This window comes from Jatropha curcas, chromosome 6 (genome assembly GCF_041381405.1).
Source record: "Jatropha curcas cultivar XTBG-Jc1 chromosome 6, XTBG_Jcur_1.0, whole genome shotgun sequence".
Taxonomy (NCBI): Eukaryota; Viridiplantae; Streptophyta; class Magnoliopsida; order Malpighiales; family Euphorbiaceae; genus Jatropha; species Jatropha curcas.
Genome location: NC_143156.1, coordinates 13,411,300 through 13,436,293, shown reverse-complemented (window position 1 = coordinate 13,436,293; position 24,994 = coordinate 13,411,300).

The window sequence follows — 24,994 nt, the reverse complement described above, 5'->3', positions numbered from 1 at the left end:
AAAGTCATCCATAATCGGAACAGTCTGGTCTATCCCCATTTGCCTCAAAACGCGCGAAGCGCAGTACCAAGTACAGTGTGTGAGGCCTAAAAGGTAAACCCGAGAATGACTAAAGCTAACCTGAATAAAGTGGGTGATGTTGTACCAGGAGATGAACCACAGTATCTCATTTGGACCCAACTCAATCAGCCATGAAGTCCACGCATCAGTAGATGGGTGTGTGATCAAAATCCTCCGCATACGATACTGAGTGGGATTATAGGGCAAGAGAGTAGGAGTAGCAACCACTTGAAGGTGGTCCTTCAACCAGACCTGAGTAATGGATCCTTTCTATTACAAGGAAATGAAGTAAAAAAGAGAAGAAAATGAGGAATGATAACAAGGGGAAATACCTGGAGAATGATGGGAGAGACTTTCCAGTCATCGAACCTTAAAGCAGCCCTATCAAGACTCCTAATAGTCTCGGCCAGCACAATGCCGCCAATGCAGCCCATATCCTCCATTTGCCGAACCATGGGGCAAAGACGCAAATCCCCAAAGCCTGGGTCCTGGTTAAACAAGAAGCCAGCCAATAAACAGAAAACCAAGGCCCGCATCCTCAGCCTCATCCAGCCTGGGTCGTCTGGGCAAGCCTCTGAGAATTCGTCAATCAGGGGCAGCAAGATTGCTTTCTGGTCATCGACAATCATAGCCCTAGCTTGGGGTCGACTGAACTGAAACAGGGTTTCAAATGACCTAACATACCCGATTTTTATCTCATGCTTGACCAAAGGGGCATTGGGGTCACACCCTATAATAGCACAAAACTCCTCAAAAAGAGGGCACATCTCCTCCATCATGGCCCCAAACCGAAAACTTGGGCTTCAGGGTCCCAAAATCTAATACAGGCCCGTAAAAAATCCCAATCAACTATTACACCCCTAAGAGTAATAACAGGAGAAAGACCGTACCTCCCCAAATTGATCTTTTCAACTTTGGAGAGACTCCTAGTCCAGCTGTGCATGCTATGGCTATAGAAGGGATTCAGTGTTTTTTTGTTTATTTTATTTTATTCCTCCTTTTGTTTATTAAAAAAATAATAAAATAAAATAAATAAATAAATATAATAGAAAAAAATAGAAAAAAAAAGAAGAAGGGAGAAGAAACTGACCGGGAACTGCTTTTTTTTAGCACAATTTTCGAGAAAATAAGTGAGTGAAAGAAGAAAAGGGCCAAAGGCGGCTTTTATAGAGAAAAAGCACGCCCGCAGGCGGCCCAGCCGCCGAAGCTGGCGGCCACCGCCAAAAAAAAAAATTTGTTTTTTTACATACATATATATATGTATATAATTTCCAGTGCAAAAAAAAAAAAAAAAGAAAAAATGTTCTTTTCTAAAAAAGAATGTATATATTTTCCATAAAAGGGGCAGAAATAAAATCCTATTTTCTTTCATATTTGATAACCATGCATACATATTTTCAGTACTAACCAAAGTGCAGGTACAAATAAAGTTCAGTTCAGAAAATACAGTAAGAGAAAAACAAAGGAAAGCTGGAAAATCTAGCAACTATCAGCGGCGGGGCCTTCTCCTCCTCTGATCATCAAAGGTTATCTGAGTCCAGGCCGCAGCTAGTTCTTGCTGCATCCCGAGAACTAGCTCCATCATCTGAGTGACCAACCCGACAGGAACCTGGAAATCATACAAAGGAAAATACAAGTCAATCTCAAATCTCTTATGAATCCTTTTTGTGAGAGAGATGTGTCAGGCTTTACCTCAGTGATGTCCTCGGAAGGAAGAGTCGGGCGATCCACACCCTCCAGGGAGACTTCTCGAAGAGCTGGAGGGCTGTCAGGAACAAAGTAAGAAATACTGTATGGTAGACGTAGATTGGCCAGGTCTGGGTGAAGTGGCCCGGTAGCCTCCAAAATAGCCCGGGAAGCCCTGAAAGGACCTGTCGATCGGCTAGGCCCGGCCGGCGACAGACCCCCAACCGGAGTGGAAGAAGTGGGATCGGTCATGGGCCTCCTCCTTGGAGTCCTAGTCGAGGGACCCGAAGCCCGAGAAGAACGGGTGTCAAGTGGCTGAGAAGGAACCGGCCCCTGGAAATTATCAAGCCGAGATCCAATGGGCGGCATCAAAGAGATTCCGCAGAACTCATCGTAATCTCCTCCCATAAGGAGCTCCACATGTGGAATACCTTCAGTATGAGCAGCAGTGATTACCATCTGCCTACCTGCTCTCATGTCCTCAGGAGGGGAAAAAGGGATAGTCCGGCAACCTCTTATCTGAATGTCCACCCTCTCGCCCAAATAATATCGCCGCAGGATGGGGTGCGACAGGACCACCCTCCGCCGAGACAAGGCGTCTGACCGCTGGAAATCAGGATCAGCCTGAATCCAGCTCTGTAGATGGGCAGTCATTGGCCCCACTTCAGCCTATAAAAAGATGCAAATATGTTAATAAATCCTTTTTATTTAACATATCTAAGAGTCACTAAGCACATACCTGCTCCAGAGGGCAAGTATCAAAAAAGGTTCTCAGCTCCTTCAGCGATTTCTTGCACCGAACGATATGAAGGTTTGATTTGTACCATCTCCAAGCCAAAGGCGCCAGTCCTGATCCGAGATCAGTCTGAAGCAGCTTTGGGTGAGTTTAAGGAAAGTACTCGAATGCCCAAGTCTGCGAAACACAAAAAAAAAGAGAGAATCAGTGGAAAAGAAAATCAAGACGAACAGAAAAACACAGAAAAGAAGAATGTTCTTTACATTACCTCCCAGAAATTGTAGGTCCCGCTGAGTTTGCAGTGACCTCGACTCAGGTCGCACATATCGTCATACATGCGGCTCAGAATAGCACCGACCCAGTCATACTCCTCCAAATGGGCCAGATTTTCCAAACTCTTCAAGATAGAAGGGTTAAACTTCTCTTTTCTGTTGGACCAGAAGGTCGAGGCAAACAGCAGCAGTAAGGTGAATCGGGCCACCTGAGTAGCCGTCAGCTTTCCCCGCCCATATCTAGCATAGATGCCAGGGGCCTGGAGGGATAACCAGCGTCTAGAAACGCTCAAAGCAGGGGTGGCAGAGCCTGACTCGACAATATGTGGCAGGTCTATCCCAATCAGCTCCACCATCCGGTCGGGGGAGATCTTAGTCCTCCAGTCATCATAAAGCTCAATTGGTCGAATGCCGAAAGGGATCCCGGAGATCACCGAGAAGTCCGCAGGGGTCAGTGTCAACTCGCCCCAAGAGAAGTGAAAAGTATTGGTGGTGTCCCACCATCTCTCGGCCAAGGCACATAATAACTCCTTATAGTTGCTCCGACCCATGTCAAGATGTCTCAGATAGCCCAGATAAGACGGGCGGATAATTGCGCCAACCGGGTTGTTTTGATCAAATATTTCAAGCGAAACTTTAGCCACAGAACTCTCACCCACATCCAATTTAACACGGGAGTCCTAAAAGGTAAATCAACCTAAGAGTTACTCCTCGGTTCCTTACTAAGGGTAATATCTTAGTTCTACCCTAACATGCATACTAATAAAAACAGTAAGCACAGGAAAATTTTTTTAAAAAAATCACAATTTGGCCTAAGGCCCAAAATTCACAATTTGGCCTAAGGCCCAAAATTTCACAATTTGGCCTAAGGCCCAAAATTCACAATTCGGCCTAAGGCCCAAAAATTCACAATTCGGCCTAAGGCCTAAATAATAAATTATATGCAAACAAAGGTGAAAGGGAGCCTACCTGGGCGAAGATGCCAGTCATGGAGGCGTGAGTATTAGCGTCTGCCATAAGATCGACCTCGTTGATAGAAATCCCCAAAGACTCGAGAAAATCCTCGTCGCTAAAATCTGAGGAAGCCATAGAAGAAGCCTTGAAGCTTTGAGGGAGTTGTGAATACTCAAATTTTGAGGCTTCTCATGTTGTTGGTGGCATGTGAAACTCTTTAAATGGAGGAAAACACGCTGCTACAGTGCCATGCCAATTAGTTTGACTTTGCTACAGTAACTTTGACTTTGCTGCAGCAACTGTGCAAACAGTCCGGCCGGACCGGAGGCCATTTTGGACATTTACTGGAAATATGTCAATATGGTACTTGAAACGTCCGGAATTTCACGAGGATCGCAGAACCGGTCCCGGAATGATTTTTGGAGGTCGAAAACTCCCAAAAACGCTCCCGGAGCGAGACATGGTGGCCACCACCAGCTACGGCGGCGCCGGCCGCCGGACACGGCGGCTCCTGCCGCCCAGCATGGGCGGCACCTGCCGCCCCACCGCCTGGGCGGCAGCAGCCGCCCAGCATGGGCGGCACCTGCCGCCCCACCGACTGGGCGGCACCTGCCGCCCTCCCAGGCGGCACCTGCCGCCCAGCATGGGCGGCACGTGCTGCCCCACCGACTGGGCGGCACCTGCCGCCCAGCCTCTTGGGCGGCACCTGCCGCCGAGCCAGGCGGCACCTGCCGCCCTGGACCCGAAAATGGCCTATAAATAGACCATTTTCAGCCATTTTCTGGCACCCCGGTCTGTATTGACGGACGAATCCTTCTCCCTCTCACGCTCCTTGCGTTTTCTTTACCGCTTTTTGCATTTAATTTAATTTTTATTGCATTTTTATTGTGATATTTGGACATTAAAATTAAACAAATTAAAATTAATTAATATTTCCTAAGCGAGGAGCTTAATCCGGAGTTAAGAAGCGGTCATCGATTAAATCAGGTATGTAAACAAAACTCTGCCTATTTAATTTTAGCACTTCATGCATATTTCTCTTCTACTCTTAATAATTCTACAATTGCATAAATGCATCCACGTCATTATTTTTGGTAAATAAACTGCCTTAATTAATTTGATTAAGCTTAAATGCCCGGTTAATCAATAATCGTGGTATTAAAGTTTAAATCCGACAATATTGGCTAAAAGAGCCTAGTTAATTAATAACTACGGTTCAATTGCCTTATTTCGAACAAATCCGGCTTAAGTCCAATTAATCAATAATTGTGGCTAAAAGCCTTAATCAATCACGTTTTGACAATAAATTGTGATTAAGCTCGAACGCCCGATTAATTGATAATCGTAGCATTAAAGCCTAAATCGCACATTTTGGCAAACTAATTGCCTAAAACAACACCTTTTGGCCAAAGGCCTAAAATCAACCATTTTAGCGACAAATCGCGTTAAATCGACATTTTTGGCAAAATGCCTTTAAAATCAACCATTTTCGGCTCAAAGCCGTAAAATCGACATTTTTGGTAAAATGCCTTAAAATGAACCAATTTTCAGCCAAAGACCTTAAAATCAATCTTTTAAGCGACAAATCGTTTAAATGAACCATTTTGGCACAAATGCCTCAAAATCAACATTTTTGGCAAAATGCCTAAACAAAAATCATGCACAAAGCATACACAATCATGCATAAAGCATACACACAATGCATAAAGCATACACAAAATGCACAAAGCATACACACAAAATGCACAAAGCATACACACTTATGCACAAAGCATACACACAAAATGCACAAAGCATACACACAAAATGCACAAAGCATACACTCAAAATGCACAAAGCATACATACACTCATGCACAAAGCATACACAAAATCATGCACAAAGCATACACACTCATGCATAAAGCATACCCATTCAAAGCCCTTCAAAGAAGGCCTATCGAACTACGTTGACTTTGATCTTCCATTCAAACGGAAGTACGTAGGCACGTTCGGGATTTCACCCCGGGTGGCAAGTCAAAATCACTCAAACATTTCATTAATCCATCATTTACCTTGCAAAGCATTCATTCATCGGTTAGTTTATCGGCATGACATAGTCTCGGGATCCATCTCGGGTTCGTAGATTGTGCCTTAATCATTGGGATAATTAATCTAGTAACTAGGTTAATTAAAAATGGAGTCACTTAGGGTTTTTTCCTAGTTTACCCTTAAATAATTAAACAAGGTGGCGACTCACACACATCACGTGTATTTCTTCTCATTCATCATATGCATCACATGCTTATGACATTTGGGGGAAGGGGTTCATAGTTTGGCGACTTCACTGGGGATATTATGTAATCATTTTGCATAAAGCGGACTACGATTGTTGTGTAAACTAACCCGCCCTTCTTTAGGGTATTATTTTACAATGCTTTGTTTTGCAGGGTATCCTAGCACGAATCAAGTGTTCTTTCTTTAAGAATACTTGATGAGGAAATTTGAACTTAATTGAAAAATTTAATTAAGACATTAAAACTTGTTGATTTATTTGCACGATTGAGAATCTTTTTCTCCATTGCATAAAAAATGAACTTCAAATGAATTTCTTCTCTTCTGTTCAAACTTCTGAGTCTGGATAGCAAGTAGCGCTGATCGGCAGGTCTCTTTGATTATGCCGACGGACAGCCAAAGCGCCCTCTCTGTTACCGCAAACCATCTCTAATCCTTTTGGAGGTGGCACATGGGTATGCGTACCGTTGGACCCACGCGAAACTCCTTGTTTCACATGTGGTTAGGTATATCCATACTCAAGGTTCAAGGGTCCCTTAATAAGCCGATTCTCTATTTGTGTCATAGCCTATAGAACCTATCCTTTAGGACTATATGCACCCAATGGTACGAATCATCTCATTAAAATAAATTATGGCGTGTTGTTGTGCGCATTCATGACATACCATAAGCATTAAAAAAAAAAAAAGAGAGAGAAGAGAGTGGAGGGACACAAAAATATCCTTCTGTTTGTCAGTCATCCACAGTTGGACAAAAAGTCATTCTCTCTCATATCAGCTACCCTGATACTACTATACCCTTAATCCAGTTACCCTCATACTTACAGGTACCCCCTGTTCAAGTGCCAACATTAGTGCCAACCACACCTACTGTGCTATCACCGACCTCACCAATCTCAACTGCACCAATGGCATCACTTTCTGACATCAAAAACCTTATAGAACAACTCGAGGCCAGAATGGAGGCCAGAATGGAGGCCAGAATGAATGAGGCATTGGCTGCCCAAAGGATTGCCCTGATAGCTGAATTGGGTAATGGTAATGGAAGTGGGGCTTCCGGTGAGGGAAGTGGACCTGCTGCTTCCAATCAATGACCTGCCGCAGAACCGACAAATCCTACCCTTAACCTGGATGACATGCCTGCTTCTGAGCCAGAAGCTCAGAAAATGAGAAAAAAACTGGACACCACCAAACAGAAAAACAATGAACCTTTTCCCTCGTTCCTTACAAGGAAAAGGACCAAAGTCGCTCAAATGATCAACCGGCCTTCTGAACAAGAACAGGTAGACATAATCATAAAGAACCTGCAGTCTGTCTACCAACATCAGTTACAAACCCAATACTTACCAACCTTCCAGTCGCTCATTGCCGCTGCTACAAAGGTAGAGGATTTAATTCAAATGGGGCAACTGAAAGAAGACTCGGGTTCCTCAAAATACGAGAAGCCTAGCCAAGCTGGCAAAGTCCATGAAATGGCAAGCATCACCCCCACGAATCCTTTACGTGTGGGCAATATGAGAAATGGCAATCGGTCAAGAAGGACATATACTGATCTCGGGATGCCAATCCTTTTGGTTTTCCGAGAGGCTGTCAAGGCCAACTACATCAAGCCCTTGGAAGCAAGGCCGCCACCCTACCCTTTACCAAGAAACTACCGAACCAATGAATACTGTGAATATCATCAAGGTCATGGGCACGAGACTGAAGCGTGCTGGACGCTTAAGAACCGCATCCAAGACCTGGTAGACGATGGTTCAATCATCCCAAGAAGTGAGTCAAACATTAGCACTAATCCCTTACCAAATCACGGGGTAAATGCTATTATTTCTGACCAGGAATTGATCGATCCTTTCGAGCTATTCCTAGAAATGAATGACACCTGTGTCCTGGACTTGAATGACTTATCCGAAGAGGTAACAACCGAACTCGAAGTGGAAGACTTCATGCAACCTAGTCTCCTTGACGAAATTGCAGTTATCACAGGAAATGATGGGGACCAAGATCTGCTGAGCCTGATCAAGCCGAACGAAGGCCCTCTCACCAATTGGTACGCCGAGGAGGAGCGCGCTGCTGATAAACCCCCTCCCGAGTCAAACCTAGAGTCAAAATCTGTAATCAAGTCTTGTATTGAGTCTGAGTCTGACCCCGAGTCTGAAACCGAGTCAGAGTCCAGTTCCAGTCTTGAGTCATCTGTGTCGGATTTTGAAAATCCAGATTTCAAATTTGATGTAATCTTTGAAGACAATTCTGTCATGATCAATAAAGGCTTGCAAATTATTGACTACCCCGCGTGTCTATCTTTCCAAGCATTTCCAAGCAAAAATAATCATATAAATGAAATAAAAAATGAAAAAGAAAAAATAATAATTGGCAAAGAAGAAAATGAACATACATACATTGCATTTGACTATGTGAACAAGGGACAGGTCAGTGAATGCTTGAGGAAGTTTGCCAATTGTTTCATGTGGAAGGCAAGTGACATCACGGGAATTGACCCAGCAATAGTGGTGCACAAGATTCCAGTATATCCCGAGGCTAAGCCAGTGAAGCAGAGGCTAAGAAGGCTGAAGACCGAATGGTCCTTGAAAATCAAGGAGGAGGTAGCCAAGCAACTGGAGAACAGATTCATAGAACCCATTGCCTACCCGACATGGTTAGCAAATATTGTGCCAGTGCCGAAGAAAGATGGCAAAGTCAGAATGTGTGTGGACTATCGGGATTTGAATAGAGCATGTCCGAAGGATGACTTCCCCCTGCCGCATATCGACTTGTTGGTAGACCGAATGGCGGGACACGAGATGGTCTCCTTGACCGATCTTGCTGTCGGGTACAACCAAATAATGATGCATGTGCCAGACAAAGAGAAAACGGCATTCATCACGGAGTGGGGAACCTACTGCTACAGGGTCATGCCTTTTGGGCTCAAAAATGCCGGGGCAACCTATCAAAGAATGGCGACGACCATCTTCCATGACATGATTCACGAAGAAGTAGAAGTGTACGTGGACGATATGGTTGTTAAATCAAAAAACAGCTGAAGAACATACAACAGCGCTTGAGAAGTTCTTCCTTAGACTTCGAAAGTACAATTTAAAACTCAACCCGGCAAAATGTCTGTTTGGAGCTACATCCGGAGTATTTCTGGGGCATATGGTCAGTCGGAAGGGCATAGAAATTGATCCTTCAAAAGCCAAAGCCGTTATGGAAATACCAGCACCGAGGACGGAAAAGGAAGTTCGGGGTTTCCTAGGAAGGCTACAGTACATCAGCTGGTTCATCAATCAATTGGCTAATACTTGTGGTCCGATCTTCAAATTGCTCAGGAAAGGAGTAGCCGTAAAATGGAATGAGGATTGTCAGAAAGCTTTCGACCAAGTCAAGCAATATCTGTTATCCCCACCAGTCTTACAGCCACCAAGGCTAGGAAAGCCTTTGCTGTTGTACCTATCAGTGACAGAAGAAGCGATGGGTGCAATGCTAGCTCAACAAGCAGAAGATACAAGGGTAGAAAATGCCGTGTATTACCTTAGCAAGAGGATGCTAGAATCTAAGCTAAAATACAATAAGATAGAGAAGTTGAGTTTTGCTCTGGTAAGGGCCTGTACAAAACTGCAGCACTACCTCTCGTCTTACACCACCTACGTCTTTTCTGAATCGAACCCCTTGAAATTCCTTATGGAGAGGCCGGTTCTTGACTGTAAAATGGCTAAGTGGGTGTCGGTGCTCGCAGCCTATGATTTAAAATTTGTACAACGAAAGGCGGTGAAAGGCGGAGCCTTGGCTGATCAACTAGCAGAATTACCGATCGAAGACCAAATGCCGGAGGTAGAATTTCCTGATGAAGACTTGGTGAACTTGGAAAGTGAAGTCTGGGAAATGTACTTCGATGGAGCTTCGACCTACCATGGAAATGGGGTTGGAGTCGTATTCAAAACTCCTTGTGGAGAATACATTCCAATCGCTGTCAAATTAGATTTCGACTGTACCAACAATGAAGCCGAGTATGAAGCTTGCATCAAGGGGTTAGAAGTGGCCCTGGAGAAAGAAATACAAATCCTTAGGGTTTTTGGAGATTCCAATCTGATAGTCTCTCAAGCTCTAAGAAAATGGAAAATTAAAGAAGAGCGTTTGGTTCCTTACCTACAACGCTTGGACGAATTGGCTCAGCAATTTGAGGATTTATCCTTCCACTACTTGCCGCGAGCCAAAAATCAGTTCGCAGATGCTCTGGCTACTTTAGCCTCCATGGTCAATGTAGAAGGAGACCGAGTCGTTCGACCTCTGACAGTGCGGCTACAGAAACAGCCAGCACATATCATGAATTTGGTCGATGACAAGCCCTGGTATTGGGATATACAGAATTATCTTCAGAATGAAGCCTACCCGGAGGGATCCACCAAGACTGATCAACGGACATTGAGACAGCTAGCATCCGGATATTTCCTTACTGGGGGAGTTCTGTACAAGAGAAGTTGGAATGGCCTGCACCTAAGGTGCGTTGATGAGGGAGAAGCTCAAACCATCATGGATTCCTTACATAATGGGGAATCTGGTCCACACATGCACGGGATAGCCTTGGCTCGAAAAATTGTGAACCTGGGTTATTACTGGTCAATCATGAATGCAGATTGCGTGAGGCACGTGCAGAAGTGCCACGAATGTCAAATTTTCGCTAAGCTGCAAAAGCAGCCTCCAGTCAATTTGAATCCTATCACCTCACCATGGCCTTTCGCAACTTGGGGCGTAAATGTGATCGGAAAAATCCACCCGAAGGCCTCTAACGGTCATCAATTCATCCTGGTTGCTGTAGATTATTTCACTAAATGGATCGAAGCAGCCTCTTATTCGATTTTAAATGCCAAGAAGGCAGCACAGTTCGTTCGTACTAACATCCTTTGTCGGTACGGAACGCCTTTCGAGATCATCACAGATAATGGGTCTCACTTTCAGAGTGAATTTTCTAATTTGTTGAAAGAAACAAGAATTCAACATCATAAGTCCTCGCCCTATCGTCCACAAACAAACGGGGCTGTAGAAGCTGCAAATAAGGCTATAAAAGTCATTTTGCAGAAGACAGTTAAAAAGCATAAAGCTTGGCATGAACAGCTATCGAATGCCTTATGGGGATATAGGACTTCGATTAGAACGCCCACCGGAGCAACTCCGTATTCGTTGGTATACGGTATGGAAGCAGTATTGCCTATTGAGCTGGAAGTTCAGTCGGCAAGGATTATCCAGGAGAGCCAGATCAGCGAAGCAGATTGGGCGAAGAATTATCATTTGCAACTTTTGGGTATGGATGAAAAGCGGTTGCAAGCAATCCACCAAACTCAAGTCTACCAGAGAAGAATGGCACGGCATTTTAACAAGAAGGTCAAAGACCGAAAACTCGAAGAAGGTTGTTTGGTTCTGAAGGAAATTAGACAGCCAATTCAAGATCCACGTGGGAAGTTTCGTCCTCATTGGGCTGGCCCCTATGTGTTGAAGAAAGTATTGTCCGGCGGAGCCGTCATCTTGACTGATTTGGATGGTTTAGAATTTGCAAATCCATGTAATTTAGATCAGTTAAAGAGATATTTTGTATAAGCATTGCATAATGTAAAACGAACTACATTAGACCTGATTCTCTTCGAAAAAAAAAAAAAAAAAAAAAAAAGAAATTATATATCGGAGATATGTAGGCAGCCCTGTTTGGGCACGGTCTAAACATTAATAAAAATCATCATTTCATCGTTCTTTCTTCTTTGCTAATAATAAAAAAAAATAAAAAATAAAAATAAAAAAAAAAAACCCGCTAAGTCGAAAACCCGAAAGGGCGGCTTAGGCAAAAATCGGGGCCCGCTAAGTTGAAAACCCGAAAAGGGCGGCTTAGGCAAAAATGGGTAGCTCGCTAAGTTGAAAACCCGAAAGGGCGGCTTAGGCAAAAATCAGAGCTTAAATAAATAAAGTTGGAAAATGCTTGGAAAGCTTAAAAGTCAAATGACATGCCCAATCGAAAGCAATAAAGTCAAACAGTCCAAAGTCAAGCAGAAAACTAAAAAGACCAAGAAAAATAAATAATAAAATCCAAATCCAAAGGAACATACATCCAAAAATCCAATGCCAAAACACCAAAATCCACACCCAAAGTCCCAAGTAAAAGACAAAAGAGTTCAAACAAAGCCAAAACACCAAAAGTCCAAAAGCCTATTAGAGTCTAGGTACCCCGTCGCCTCCGTGGGGCAACGTCCTCCGAGTCATCCCCAGTTGCTGAACTCCCTCCAGCCTCGCCTGTCCGAGGAGCCAACATGATTTCCTCATCAGTCCTAATCCCATCACCAGCGTCAGCCTGAGTCCAACCCTCGAGTGCACTCAGCAATGCGTTCCTCCTTGGCTTTTCCACTGGCCAGACAACGGTCATGAACTAGGTCCGATATTCAGGAGAAGTATGAATACCAGCAGGATTAGGTAAGGGCCTAACCATGTGATGGTCTCTAACCCATGCCCTAAGAACGGCTCGGGTAACTCCCGGAGTGATGGCTGAATCAGCTAAAGAATCACCCATAATCGGAACAGTTTGATCTATCCCCATCTGCCTCAAAACGCGTGAAGCGCAGTACCAAGTGCAATATGCAAGACCTAAAAGGTAAACCCGAGCATGGCGAAAGCTAACCTGGATGAAGCGGGTGATACCATACCAGGATACGAACCACAGCACCTCATTTGGACCCAATTCAATCAGCCACGAGGTCCATGCATCAGCAGACGGGTGTGTGATCAAAATCTTCCGCATACGATACTGGACAGGGTTGTAAGGCAAACGGGTAGGAGCAGCAACCACTTGAAGGTGGTCCTTCAACCAAACCTGGGTAATGGATCCTTTCTATTACAAAGGCATGAACCAAAAAAAAAAAAAAAATGAGAGGAAAATACCTGGAGTATAATCGGGGAAACTGTCCAGTCCTCGAAGCCTAGAGCAGCTCTGTCAAGGCTCCTGATGGTTTTTGCCAGCACAATGCCGCCAATGCAGCTCATGTCCTCCATCTGTCGAATCATAGGGCAAAATCGTAGATCCCCGAAGCCTGGGTCCTTGTTAAACAAGAAACCAGCTAATAAGCAAAAAACCAAGGCCCGCATCCTCAGCCTCATCCGGTCTGGGTCATCTGAACGGACCTCTGAAAATTCATCAATCAGAGGCAGCAGAATTGCCTTCTAGTCGTCAACAATCATCGCCCTAGCTTGTGGCCGGCTGAATTGAAATAAACTTTCAAATGACCGAACATATCCGACTTTGACCTCATGCCTGACTAGAGGGGCATTGGGATCACACCCGATAATAGCACAGAACTCCTCAAAAAGAGGGCACATCTCCTCCATCATAGCTCCGAACCCGAAAACACGGGCCTCTGGATCCCAAAGCCGGATGCAGGCCCATAAAAAATTCCAGTCGATTACTACCCCCCTGAGAGTAACGATAGGAGAAAGACCATACCTCCCCAAATTCATCTTTTCAACTTTGGAGAGACTCCTAGTCCAGCTGTGCATGCTGTGATTGAAAGAAGGATTCATTCTTTAAAAGCAACAAGAACAAAAGGAGAAGAGAGAAAAGAGAAAAAGAGTGAGTGCAAAACCAAAACGAAGAGCCGTTTTTTATAGAGAAAATGCACCGAATAAGGGCGGCAGCAGGCGCCGAAATGATGGCGGCAGCAGCCGCCGAATTGCCACCAAATAACGGCTGCAGCAGCCGCCGAATAACGGCGGCAACGGCCCCCACATAAAAAAAAATAAAAATAAAAATCACATTCGGCCGCAGAGGCCCGAAAAATCACAATTCAGGCCCCAGAGGCCCGAAATTTCACATTCAGGCCACAGAGGCCCGAAGAATCACAATCAGGCCCCAGTGGCCCGAAGACTCACAATCAGGCCCCAGAGGCCCGAACAATCACATTCAGGCCCCAAAGGCCCGAAAATTCACATTCAGGCCACAGAGGCCCGAAGAATCACATTCAGGCCAAGTGGCCCGAAGAATCACAATCAGGCCCCAGAGGCCCGAAAAATCACAATTCAGGCCCCAGAGGCCCGAAATTTCACAATTCAGGCCCCAGAGGCCCGAAATTTCACATTCAGGCCACAGAGGCCCGAAGAATCACATTCGGCCGCAGAGGCCCGAAAAATCACAATTCAGGCCCCAGAGGCCCGAAATTTCACATTCGGGCCACAGAGGCCCGAAGAATCACAATCAGGCCCCAGTGGCCCGAAGACTCACAATCAGGCCCCAGAGGCCCGAACAATCACATTCAGGCCCCAGAGGCCCGAAAATTCACATTCAGGCCACAGAGGCCCGAAGAATCACATTCAGGCCAAGTGGCCCGAAGAATCACAATCAGGCCCAGAGGCCCGAAAAATCACAATTCAGGCCCAGAGGCCCGAAATTTCACAATTCAGGCCCCAGAGGCCCGAAATTTCACATTCAGGCCACAGAGGCCCGAAAAATCACAATCAGGCCCCAGAGGCCCGAAAAATCACAATTCAGGCCCCAGAGGCCCGAAATTTCACATTCAGGCCACAGAGGCCCGAAGAATCACAATCAGGCCCCAGAGGCCCGAAAAATCACAATTCAGGCCCCAGAGGCCCGAAAAATCACAATTCAGGCCACAGAGGCCCGAAAAATCACAATCAGGCCCCAGAGGCCCGAAAAATCACATTCAGGCCCTAGAGGCCCGAAAATCACATTCAGGCCCCAGAGGCCTGAAAATCACATTCAGGCCAAAGAGGCCCGAAAAATCACAATTCAGGCCCCAGAGGCCCGAAAAATCACATTCAGGCCCTAGAGGCCCGAAAAATCACAATCAGGCCCCAGAGGCCCGAAAAATCACATTCAGGCCCCAGAGGCCCGAAAATCACATTCAGGCCCCACAGGCCTGAAAATCACATTCAGGCCAAAGAGGCCCGAAAAATCACAATTCAGGCCCCAGAGGCCCGAAAAATCACATTCAGGCCCCAGAGGCCCGAAAATCACATTCAGGCCCCAGTGGCCCGAAGAATCACATTCAGGCCAAAGTGGCCCGAAAAATCACAATTCAGGCCCCAGAAGCCCGAAAAATCACATTCAGGCCATAGAGGCCCGAAAAATCACAATTCAGGCCCCAGAGGCCCGAAAAATCACTTTCAGGCCCCAGAGGCCCGAAAATCACATTCAGGCCAGAGAGGCCCGAAAAATCACAATTCAGGCCACAGAGGCCCGAAAAATCACATTCAGGCCCCAGAAGCCCGAAAATCACATTCAGGCCCCAGAGGCCCGAAAAATCACATTCAGGCCCCAGAGGCCCAAAAATCACATTCAGGCCACAGAGGCCCGAAAAATCACATTCAGGCCACAGAGGCCCGAAGAATCACATTCAGGCCAAAGTGGCCCGAATAATCACATTCAGGCCAAAGAGGCCCGAAAAATCACATTCAGGCCCCAGAGGCCCGAAAAATCACATTCAGGCCACAGAGGCCCGAAGAATCACATTCAGGCCAAAGTGGCCCGAAAAATCACATTCAGGCCAAAGTGGCCCGAAAAATCACATTCAGGCCAAAGTGGCCCGCAAAATCACAATCAGGCCCCAGAGGCCCGAAAAATCACAATTCAGGCCCCAGAGGCCCGAAAATTCACATTCAGGCCACAGAGGCCCGAAATTCAAAACTCGGCCTAGGGTCCGAAAATTCACAACTCAGACCAAGGCCCCATAATCCCAATTTGGCCCAAGGTTCGAGTTTTCGCCTTCAAAATTTGCTCCATCAGACAACCACTGGCTCTCATAAATCATTTTTATGATAGCCAGTGGGGGGCAACTGTGAATACTCAAATTTTGAGGCTTCTCATGTTGTTGGTGGCATGTGAAACTCTTTAAATGGAGGAAAACACGCTGCTACAGTGCCATGCCAATTAGTTTGACTTTGCTACAGTAACTTTGACTTTGCTGCAGCAACTGTGCAAACAGTCCGGCCGGACCGGAGGCCATTTTGGACATTTACTGGAAATATGTCAATATGGTACTTGAAACGTCCGGAATTTCACGAGGATCGCAGAACCGGTCCCGGAATGATTTTTGGAGGTCGGAAACTCCCAAAAACGCTCCCGGAGCGAGACATGGTGGCCACCACCAGCTACGGCGGCGCCGGCCGCCGGACACGGCGGCTCCTGCCGCCCAGCATGGGCGGCACGTGCCGCCCCACCGCCTGGGCGGCAACAGCCGCCCAACATGGGCGGCACCTGCCGCCCAGCCTCTTGGGCGGCAGCTGCCGCCGAGCCAGGCGGCACCTGCCGCCCTGGACCCGAAAATGGCCTATAAATAGACCATTTTCAGCCATTTTCTGGCACCCCGGTCTGTATTGACGGACGAATCCTTCTCCCTCTCACGCTCCTTGCGTTTTCTTTACCGCTTTTTGCATTTAATTTAATTTTTATTGCATTTTTATTGTGATATTTGGACATTAAAATTAAACAAATTAAAATTAATTAATATTTCCTAAGCGAGGAGCTTAATCCGGAGTTAAGAAGCGGTCGTCGATTAAATCAGGTATGTAAACAAAACTCTGCCTATTTAATTTTAGCACTTCATGCATATTTCTCTTCTACTCTTAATAATTCTACAATTGCATAAATGCATCCACGTCATTATTTTTGGTAAATAAACTGCCTTAATTAATTTGATTAAGCTTAAATGCCCGGTTAATCAATAATCGTGGTATTAAAGTTTAAATCCGACAATATTGGCTAAAAGAGCCTAGTTAATTAATAACTACGGTTCAATTGCCTTATTTCGAACAAATCCGGCTTAAGTCCAATTAATCAATAATTGTGGCTAAAAGCCTTAATCAATCACGTTTCGATAATAAATTGTGATTAAGCTCGAACGCCCGATTAATTGATAATCGTAGCATTAAAGCCTAAATCGCACATTTTGGCAAACTAATTGCCTAAAACAACACCTTTTGGCCAAAGGCCTAAAATCAACCATTTTAGCGACAAATCGCATTAAATCGACATTTTTGGCAAAATGCCTTTAAAATCAACCATTTTCGGCTCAAAGCCGTAAAATCGACATTTTTGGTAAAATGCCTTAAAATGAACCAATTTTCAGCCAAAGACCTTAAAATCAATCTTTTAAGCGACAAATCGTTTAAATGAACCATTTTGGCACAAATGCCTCAAAATCAACATTTTTGGCAAAATGCCTAAACAAAAATCATGCACAAAGCATACACAATCATGCATAAAGCATACACACAATGCATAAAGCATACACACTTATGCACAAAGCATACACACAAAATGCACAAAGCATACACACAAAATGCACAAAGCATACACACTTATGCACAAAGCATAAACACAAAATGCACAAAGCATACACACAAAAAGCACAAAGCATACACTCAAAATGCACAAAGCATACATACACTCATGCACAAAGCATACACAAAATCATGCACAAAGCATACACACTCATGCATAAAGCATACCCATTCAAAGCCCTTCAAAGAAGGCCTATCGAACTACGTTGACTTTGATCTTCCATTCAAACGGAAGTACGTAGGCACGTTCGGGATTTCACCCCGGGTGGCAAGTCAAAATCACTCAAACATTTCATTAATCCATCATTTACCTTGCAAAGCATTCATTCATCGGTTAGTTTATCGGCATGACATAGTCTCGGGATCCATCTCGGGTTCGTAGATTGTGCCTTAATCATTGGGATAATTAATCTAGTAACTAGGTTAATTAAAAATGGAGTCACTTAGGGTTTTTTCCTAGTTTACCCTTAAATAATTAAACAAGGTGGCGACTCACACACATCACGTGTATTTCTTCTCATTCATCATATGCATCACATGCTTATGACATTTGGGGGAAGGGGTTCACAGGAGTTGAGAGAATTTGAGAGAGCTCTTTTGTTTTGGAGAGTGTAGAATGAATGAAATGAGAATTTCAAGCTATTTATAAGCAAATAGCCAAAGGGCGGGTCTCCTGGACGCGTCCGATTTTCACCTCCAAAATTTACGTTTCAGACAACCACCGACGCCCATAAATCTTTTTTATGGTTGCCGGTGGGGGGCAGCTGTGAATACCCAAATTTTGAGGCTCAAAGAGCCAGTTTTCCTGGACTGCAAACAGTCCGGCCGGGCCGGAGGCCATTTGAAAAGTTCACCGGAAATATGCCAATATGGTACTTGAAAAGTCCGGGACGTCGCGAGGATCGCGGAACTAGTCCTGGAATATTTTTGGAGGTCCGGAACTCCCTAAAAAGCCTCCGGAGCGAAAAAATAGCAGAACCACCGACCTCGGTGGCTCGAGCCGCCGGACCCGGCGGCCCAGGTCACCGGCCCCGGCGGCCCAGCCGCCAAAACAGTCCGTTTTTGCCTATAAATGCAGGCCTGGTGTGACCTTTCAACTCACTCAGTCTGTGTTGACGGACGCTCCTTCTCCCCTACGCTCCTTGCGATTCTTTACTGCTTTTCTGCATTTTAGTTTAGCTTTAATTGCTTTCTTGCTTTGTTAAGTGGTCAGTAAAATCAAATTCATTAATATTCCCTTAACGAGGAGCTTAACTTGGAGTTAAGAAGCGGTCGACGATTAAATCAGATACATGAACTAAACTCTGCCTATTTAATTTTAGCACTTCATGCATGCTTCTCTTCTACTCCTAATAATTCTACAACTGCATAAAATGCATTCATGTCAATCATTAGGCAAATAAACTGCCTCAATTAAATAAATTTAGGCTAAACGCCTGGTTAATCAATAATCATGGTGTTAAGCTTAAATCCGACAATATTGGCTAAAAAACGCCTAGTTAATCAATAACTATGGTGAAATTGCCTTTATTTCGAACAAATTCGGCTTAAGTCCAATTAATCAATAATTGTGACTAAAAGGCCTTAATTCAAACACGTTTTTTTCTTGGCAATAAATTTGCCTACATTACAATCCAGTTAATCAATTTTTTGGCAAACACATTGCCTATAAACTAGATTAACCACTTTCAGCGACAAATCGCTTAAATCAATTCTTTGGCAAAATGCCTTAAATTAATTAACTTATTTTGGCTAAAAGCCTTAAATCAATCGTTTTGGCGACAATCGCCTAAATAATCATCTTTTGGCAAACAGATTGCCTAAATCAACCTTTTTGGGCTAAAAGCCTTCAAATTAATCAATCTTTTGGCTAAAAGCCTTAAATCAAGCATTTTGGCGACAATCGCCTAAATCACATCAATTTTTGGCAACAAGTGCCTAAATCAATCTTTTTGGCTAAAAGCCATTAAAATCAACACTTTTGGCATCAAATGCCTAAAAATCAATTTTCAAGCAAAATGCCTAAACAAAATGCACAAAGCATACACACACTCATGCATAAAGCATCCCCATTCAAAGCCCTCTAAAAGAGGCCTATCGAACTACGTTGACTTTGATCTTCCATCCAAACGGAAGTACATAGGCACGTTTGGGATTTAACCCCGAATGGCAAGTCGAAATCACATAAACATTCTCATTGGTTCAATTATTTCATTCACCCTGCAAAAGCATTCATTCATAGGTTAGTTCATCAGCATGACATAGTCTCGGGATCCATCTCGGGTTCGTAGACCATGCTTTAACATTGGGTTAATTAATCTGATAATTAGGTTAATTAAAAATTGGAGTCACTTAGGGTTTTTCCTAGTTTACCCTAAAACAATTAAACAAGGTGGCGACTCATACATTCACGTGCATTTCTGCCCTTAGTCACATGCATTCACATGCCATGATATTTGGGGTAGGGGTTCACAATTATCAATTCAAATCATCTTCTCATTTCTTGTCTTTGACCTAGCAGAAAAATAATTTATTATTATTCTTCATTATAGTTTTATATAGATATTGATTTGTGATTGAGAGTAGGGGGTTGGAATTGAGTGATGACTTTATTTTCTTTTCGAGCACCTATTAGGATTTTAAAAATATGCATTTATAAATTATGGACTAAAGGATAAGGTCTAACAATTTGGTTGAACTTTATTCTAAGATTATTTCATTATATAAAAATAGAATTAAGTACATAATAAATAACATTACAAGTAATTTATACGATAAAGTATAATACAAATTTACCACTTGTATTTATTTAATCTAAACAAAACTTATGATATATATATATATATATATATATATATATATATATATATATATATATATATATATAATGAGTACGTAATGAGTATCATCAACATGCAATGCAAGTCATACAAAAGACTAGTACTATATATAAAAATGAGAATGAGGGAAAAATAATGGGATTACCTATAATAACCTTAGTGAAAGTTTATAAATCCTAAAATATCGTTAGTCATTTGATAATTGATAATAGTTTGAGATTATAAAATAACTTGAGTTTTTAATAATTGATAAATTATTTTTTTAATACTTTTTTATTAATTGACTAAAAAAAGGTATAGTATTACATTATTTTAATAATATTATTATTTTTATTTATTATTCTAATTGAACTTTCAATTATCGATTATTTATGATATTAATTATTTCAAAAAACTGATTATTATTTTAATTTTAAAATAAAATTCAAAGTGCAAAAAAAAAATATAAAAAATATGGTTTCACACACACACACACACACATATATATATATATCACTTTTAAAATTTTGAATTTTTTCTTATATCTTTTTATCTATATCTAAGTTTTTCATGAACTCAAATCAACATTCAATATCATAGGATCATATTATTTAGTTTTTTTTAAAGAAATCGATGCTAATTAAAGTTTAATCTTATCATTTTTTTTTAAAAAAAAAGAAGTCTAATTTTATAATTAATAATAATTTTTCAACATCTATAATTATTTTATTAAATATACTTGACTTTAAATGTTGTCCTATCATATTAAAATTTGTTTAAGAAGAATATCATTCGCTTATAATATGAATATTATTGATCATGTCTTAACATTATATAAATATCTAGAGAATATAAGAGAAAAATTGTAATCATATTTAATACTATATAAGAATAAATTAATGACTATAAACAACGAGTAAAACTGAATACTAATAGCGTGCAACACACGTCACCAAAAACACTAGTACTATATATAAATGTGAGAATAAGGGGGATAATGAGATTTTCTATATTGCCCTTAATGAAATTTGGAATACCCTTAAATAGCCTTAGTCGTAGACAATTCGAAAACTACATTTTATACAAATGAGTGTTTGATCAGCAGTTCGAAACTTTTCTCCTTTAAGTGAGGTTGAGGATTTGATCCTCATAGATGGAATAAATACTCATGGGGAGAAATTTACCCCTTGTTGGGCCAACCTGATACGTACAGGATTTAGTTCTAGCCTAGTGGCTAGGGATACCTATGGTTAAAATAAAAGAAAAAAATACATTTTATTATTTGATTGGATATAATTTTAAAAAATTATTTTTTAAATAAATAGATATAGATAATAAAAAAGAAAAAAGTATACTCTTCTTTTTCTGTATGGTTATAGGAAAAATTGAGGGTTTATTTAGTGAAGATAGAACATTTCTTTTTATGTAATATTTTTTTATTAATTAATTAACTTATATATTTGTTTATTTATTTTAAATTTGCAACTTAGAAAAATAGAGAAACAAAATTATATCCTAGCATTATTTTTTTTTATAATTTTCATTTATTGACTTGGCTATATTTTTTTACCTATCCACATCAAATTTCATTAAATTACAGCATTTCCAGTTAAAGAAGGGGTTGATTTTGAAAATTGAAATTGGTAACTTTTTTAATATAATTTATTTCTTATTATATGTCAAGTTCCGAAAAGAGTTCTATCCTTAATAGTAATTTTTTATTTTCTTTTTCGTTACTGAATTAATTTGTAAGTACTATTACTTTGATTTAGTAAGAGATTTATATCTCACTTGCAATAAACAGATGGCTTCTTAATAATTAAACATTTTTAATTTTCTTATTATTTTTCTATTATATTCTAAATCTGTTTGACTTGAAAGACAATAGTGTTTGTAAAACTGGAAAAAACTAGAACTATAAATTTTTATTTTGGGTCACTTTTTGGGGTTTCAAGAATTTGTGTGTATCTGCGTATATTTCTTTCTGTAATGCATTAGGTAAGCAATACTGTCACTATAACCAAACTACTATTACTTTGATTTAGTAAGAGATTTATATCTCACTTGCAATAAACAGATGGCTTCTTAATAATTAAATATTTTTAATTTTCTTAATATTTTTCTATTATATTCTAAATCTGTTTGACTTGAAAGAAAATAGTGTTTGTAAAACTGGAAAAAACTAGAACTATAAATTTTTATTTTGGGTCACTTTTTGGGGTTTCAAGAATTTGTGTGTATCTGCGTATATTTCTTTCTGTAATGCATTAGGTAAGTAATACTGTCACTATAGCCAAAGTAATTACTATTATTAATTCAGATCATCTGCTCATTTCTTTTCTTTACTAAGCAGTAAAAAAAATGAATTATTATTTTTCATTATAGTTGTATATATAGATATTGATTCGGGGTTGAGGGCAGGAGGTTAGAGATTGAGCGATGACTTGATTTTCTTTTTGGGCAAGGTTTTAAGAATTTACATTTATAAATTAGGGACCGAAGGATAAGATGAGGGAATTGGGTTGAATTTTACTTTGAAACCACTTCATTATAAATAAAATAGAATTAAGTGCATAATAAGTAGCCATGTTTGCGTTGATGGCACGTTTATGTCTCTCTACCTAAATCCCTAGTTTTCTTCCTAAAAACCCTAGTTTTGGCTTCTATTTTCACCGACCACCATGGAAACTTCCCTTAAAGCTCTGTCTTTGGTTACAGAAGAGGACAAGGGATACTAGGTCCCCTCTGGCCTTGGCCAAATGCAATCTCATTACGAGTTTTGCTTGGTTGGGATGTTTCTTACACTAAACACAATCCACTTACCATCAATGCGAAATATCCTAGCTGATCTATGGCATCCTTTAGGGGTATTACTATTTCAGACCTTGGTGCCAAATGTTTTTTATTACGTTTTTACAATGATGTTGATTTAGAAAGGGTTATGACGGGCTCTCCGTGGCACTTGCCATCTGCTGGTTTGGCATAGGATACAAGATAATGAAGATCGTTTGATGGTTCCCCTCTTTAACACTAACTGCTAGATGCAGATTCATGACCATTCAGTGGGTTTTATGATGGAATCAATAGAAACAATGTTAGGAAACTTTATTGGTGAGTTTCTTAAGTATGATATGAGACCTTCACCCGCTGCAATGTGCAAGTTTATGATGATTCTGGTTAGACTGGACGTTACAAAATCGTTGCGAAGGAGAAAAAACTTATCACCCCATCTAGCGATGCTATAATTTTGCCTTCTTTCGTTATAAAAAGCTATCAATTTTCTGTTTCTTGTGTGGCAAGCTTGGCCATATGGACAACTTTTATGAGTTACATTTACATTATCATAAGGAGGAGCTACAACTGCAGTGGTATGATTCCATTAGAGTACCTTGTAGGAGGCAAAACCAACGAGTTAGTTCATGGCCAAGGGAGGAGCGCGATGTGTTAACTAATATTGTGAACAGGAGTGGGACTGACTCTTCTGATGGCCAATTGATGTCTCTGAAGGTTCATGAGTTTCAAGAATTGTTTATAGGCAGTGAGGTGCAAGGGGGACGGAGAATGGAGTGTGATGCTCAACTGGTGTTTTCGCCCCAAATTGGAGATCCCTAAAACCCCGGAAGGGACCTCGGAAAACTTCTTTTTATTGGTATTTGAATTGTGATTTTTATTGAGAAAGTGGTGATAAAACCTTTTGGGAATGCGATGCCGATAAATCGGTCTTATAAAACTTTTGAGTCGCCACCCATTATTTCGGCAATGGGACCGTTTCCAATTTTATAAAAGTGACTTCATTTAACCCAATTTTATTTAAGGCCAATTATTTGGAAAACTGGTCAGGCGCACCTTGTGCGGTTCTAGGTAAGGGAATTGGGTACGTCGGCCCGTTGGAAGCCGACGCCTGGAAAACCGGCCTCTTTTAACCTACAATTTCTAATTTATTTTAATTTAGAAAAGCCAATTTATTTAATTAAACCCAACTCGAATAAATCGAACCGAGTTCCTATGTGGAAAATTAATTAATCGTCCCAAATAGGTTCATTCATTTCATTCATAACCATTCATAATCACATCCATCACCCACCCATAGCAAAAATAATTAAAAGACTCGCTCTTGCCTTATGGTTAAAGGCGGGCCACAAACCGGATTTAAAATACAATTTAAACCATATAAATCCTAAAATCTCAAAATCATATATAAAAGTAAATTAACTTGTTTGATTTGATTAAAACATAATCTGCCCATTGTTGATTATTTCTTGAATTAAAGATTAAATATTTATTTAATGACACGAAATTAAAATAAAAATAAAAAAATTATTCTGGAACCCTAGAACAGTTGCGTCACGCAGCTGTTCTATGAAGAACAGTTGCGTGACGGAACTCCTAGCTGCGTGACGCGTCTGTTCGTGACTTTATCAAAATTCCTAGATTCATCAATCACTTATTTAAAACATAACATTAAATAAAAACATAAAAATGAAATAAAAATTATGCACACGAACAGTTCCGTCACGCAGGTGGTCCAGGCAAAGTCAACCCCTTTTGGACATGAACAGTTGCGTCACGCAGGTAGTAGCTACGTGACGCAGCTGCTCTAGTCCGTAATTACCTTTCAAACTACCCTTTTTACGTGTTCTTTTTATCAACAGTTGTTTAATATTACTCAAAAACACTCAAAAATGGGCAGAATATTACTTAATCAATACCAAACTAACCAAATACTAATAAAACAAGATATTTAACAAATAAACAACTAAGAATAGAGAGGAGGGTTTAGATAGTTACCTAACCCTCAGATTCGAGGATTGCATGCGGTTTAAATGATTTAGGAATAGAGCTTCACGATCCCAGAAGTGTTTGTTACCAAGTT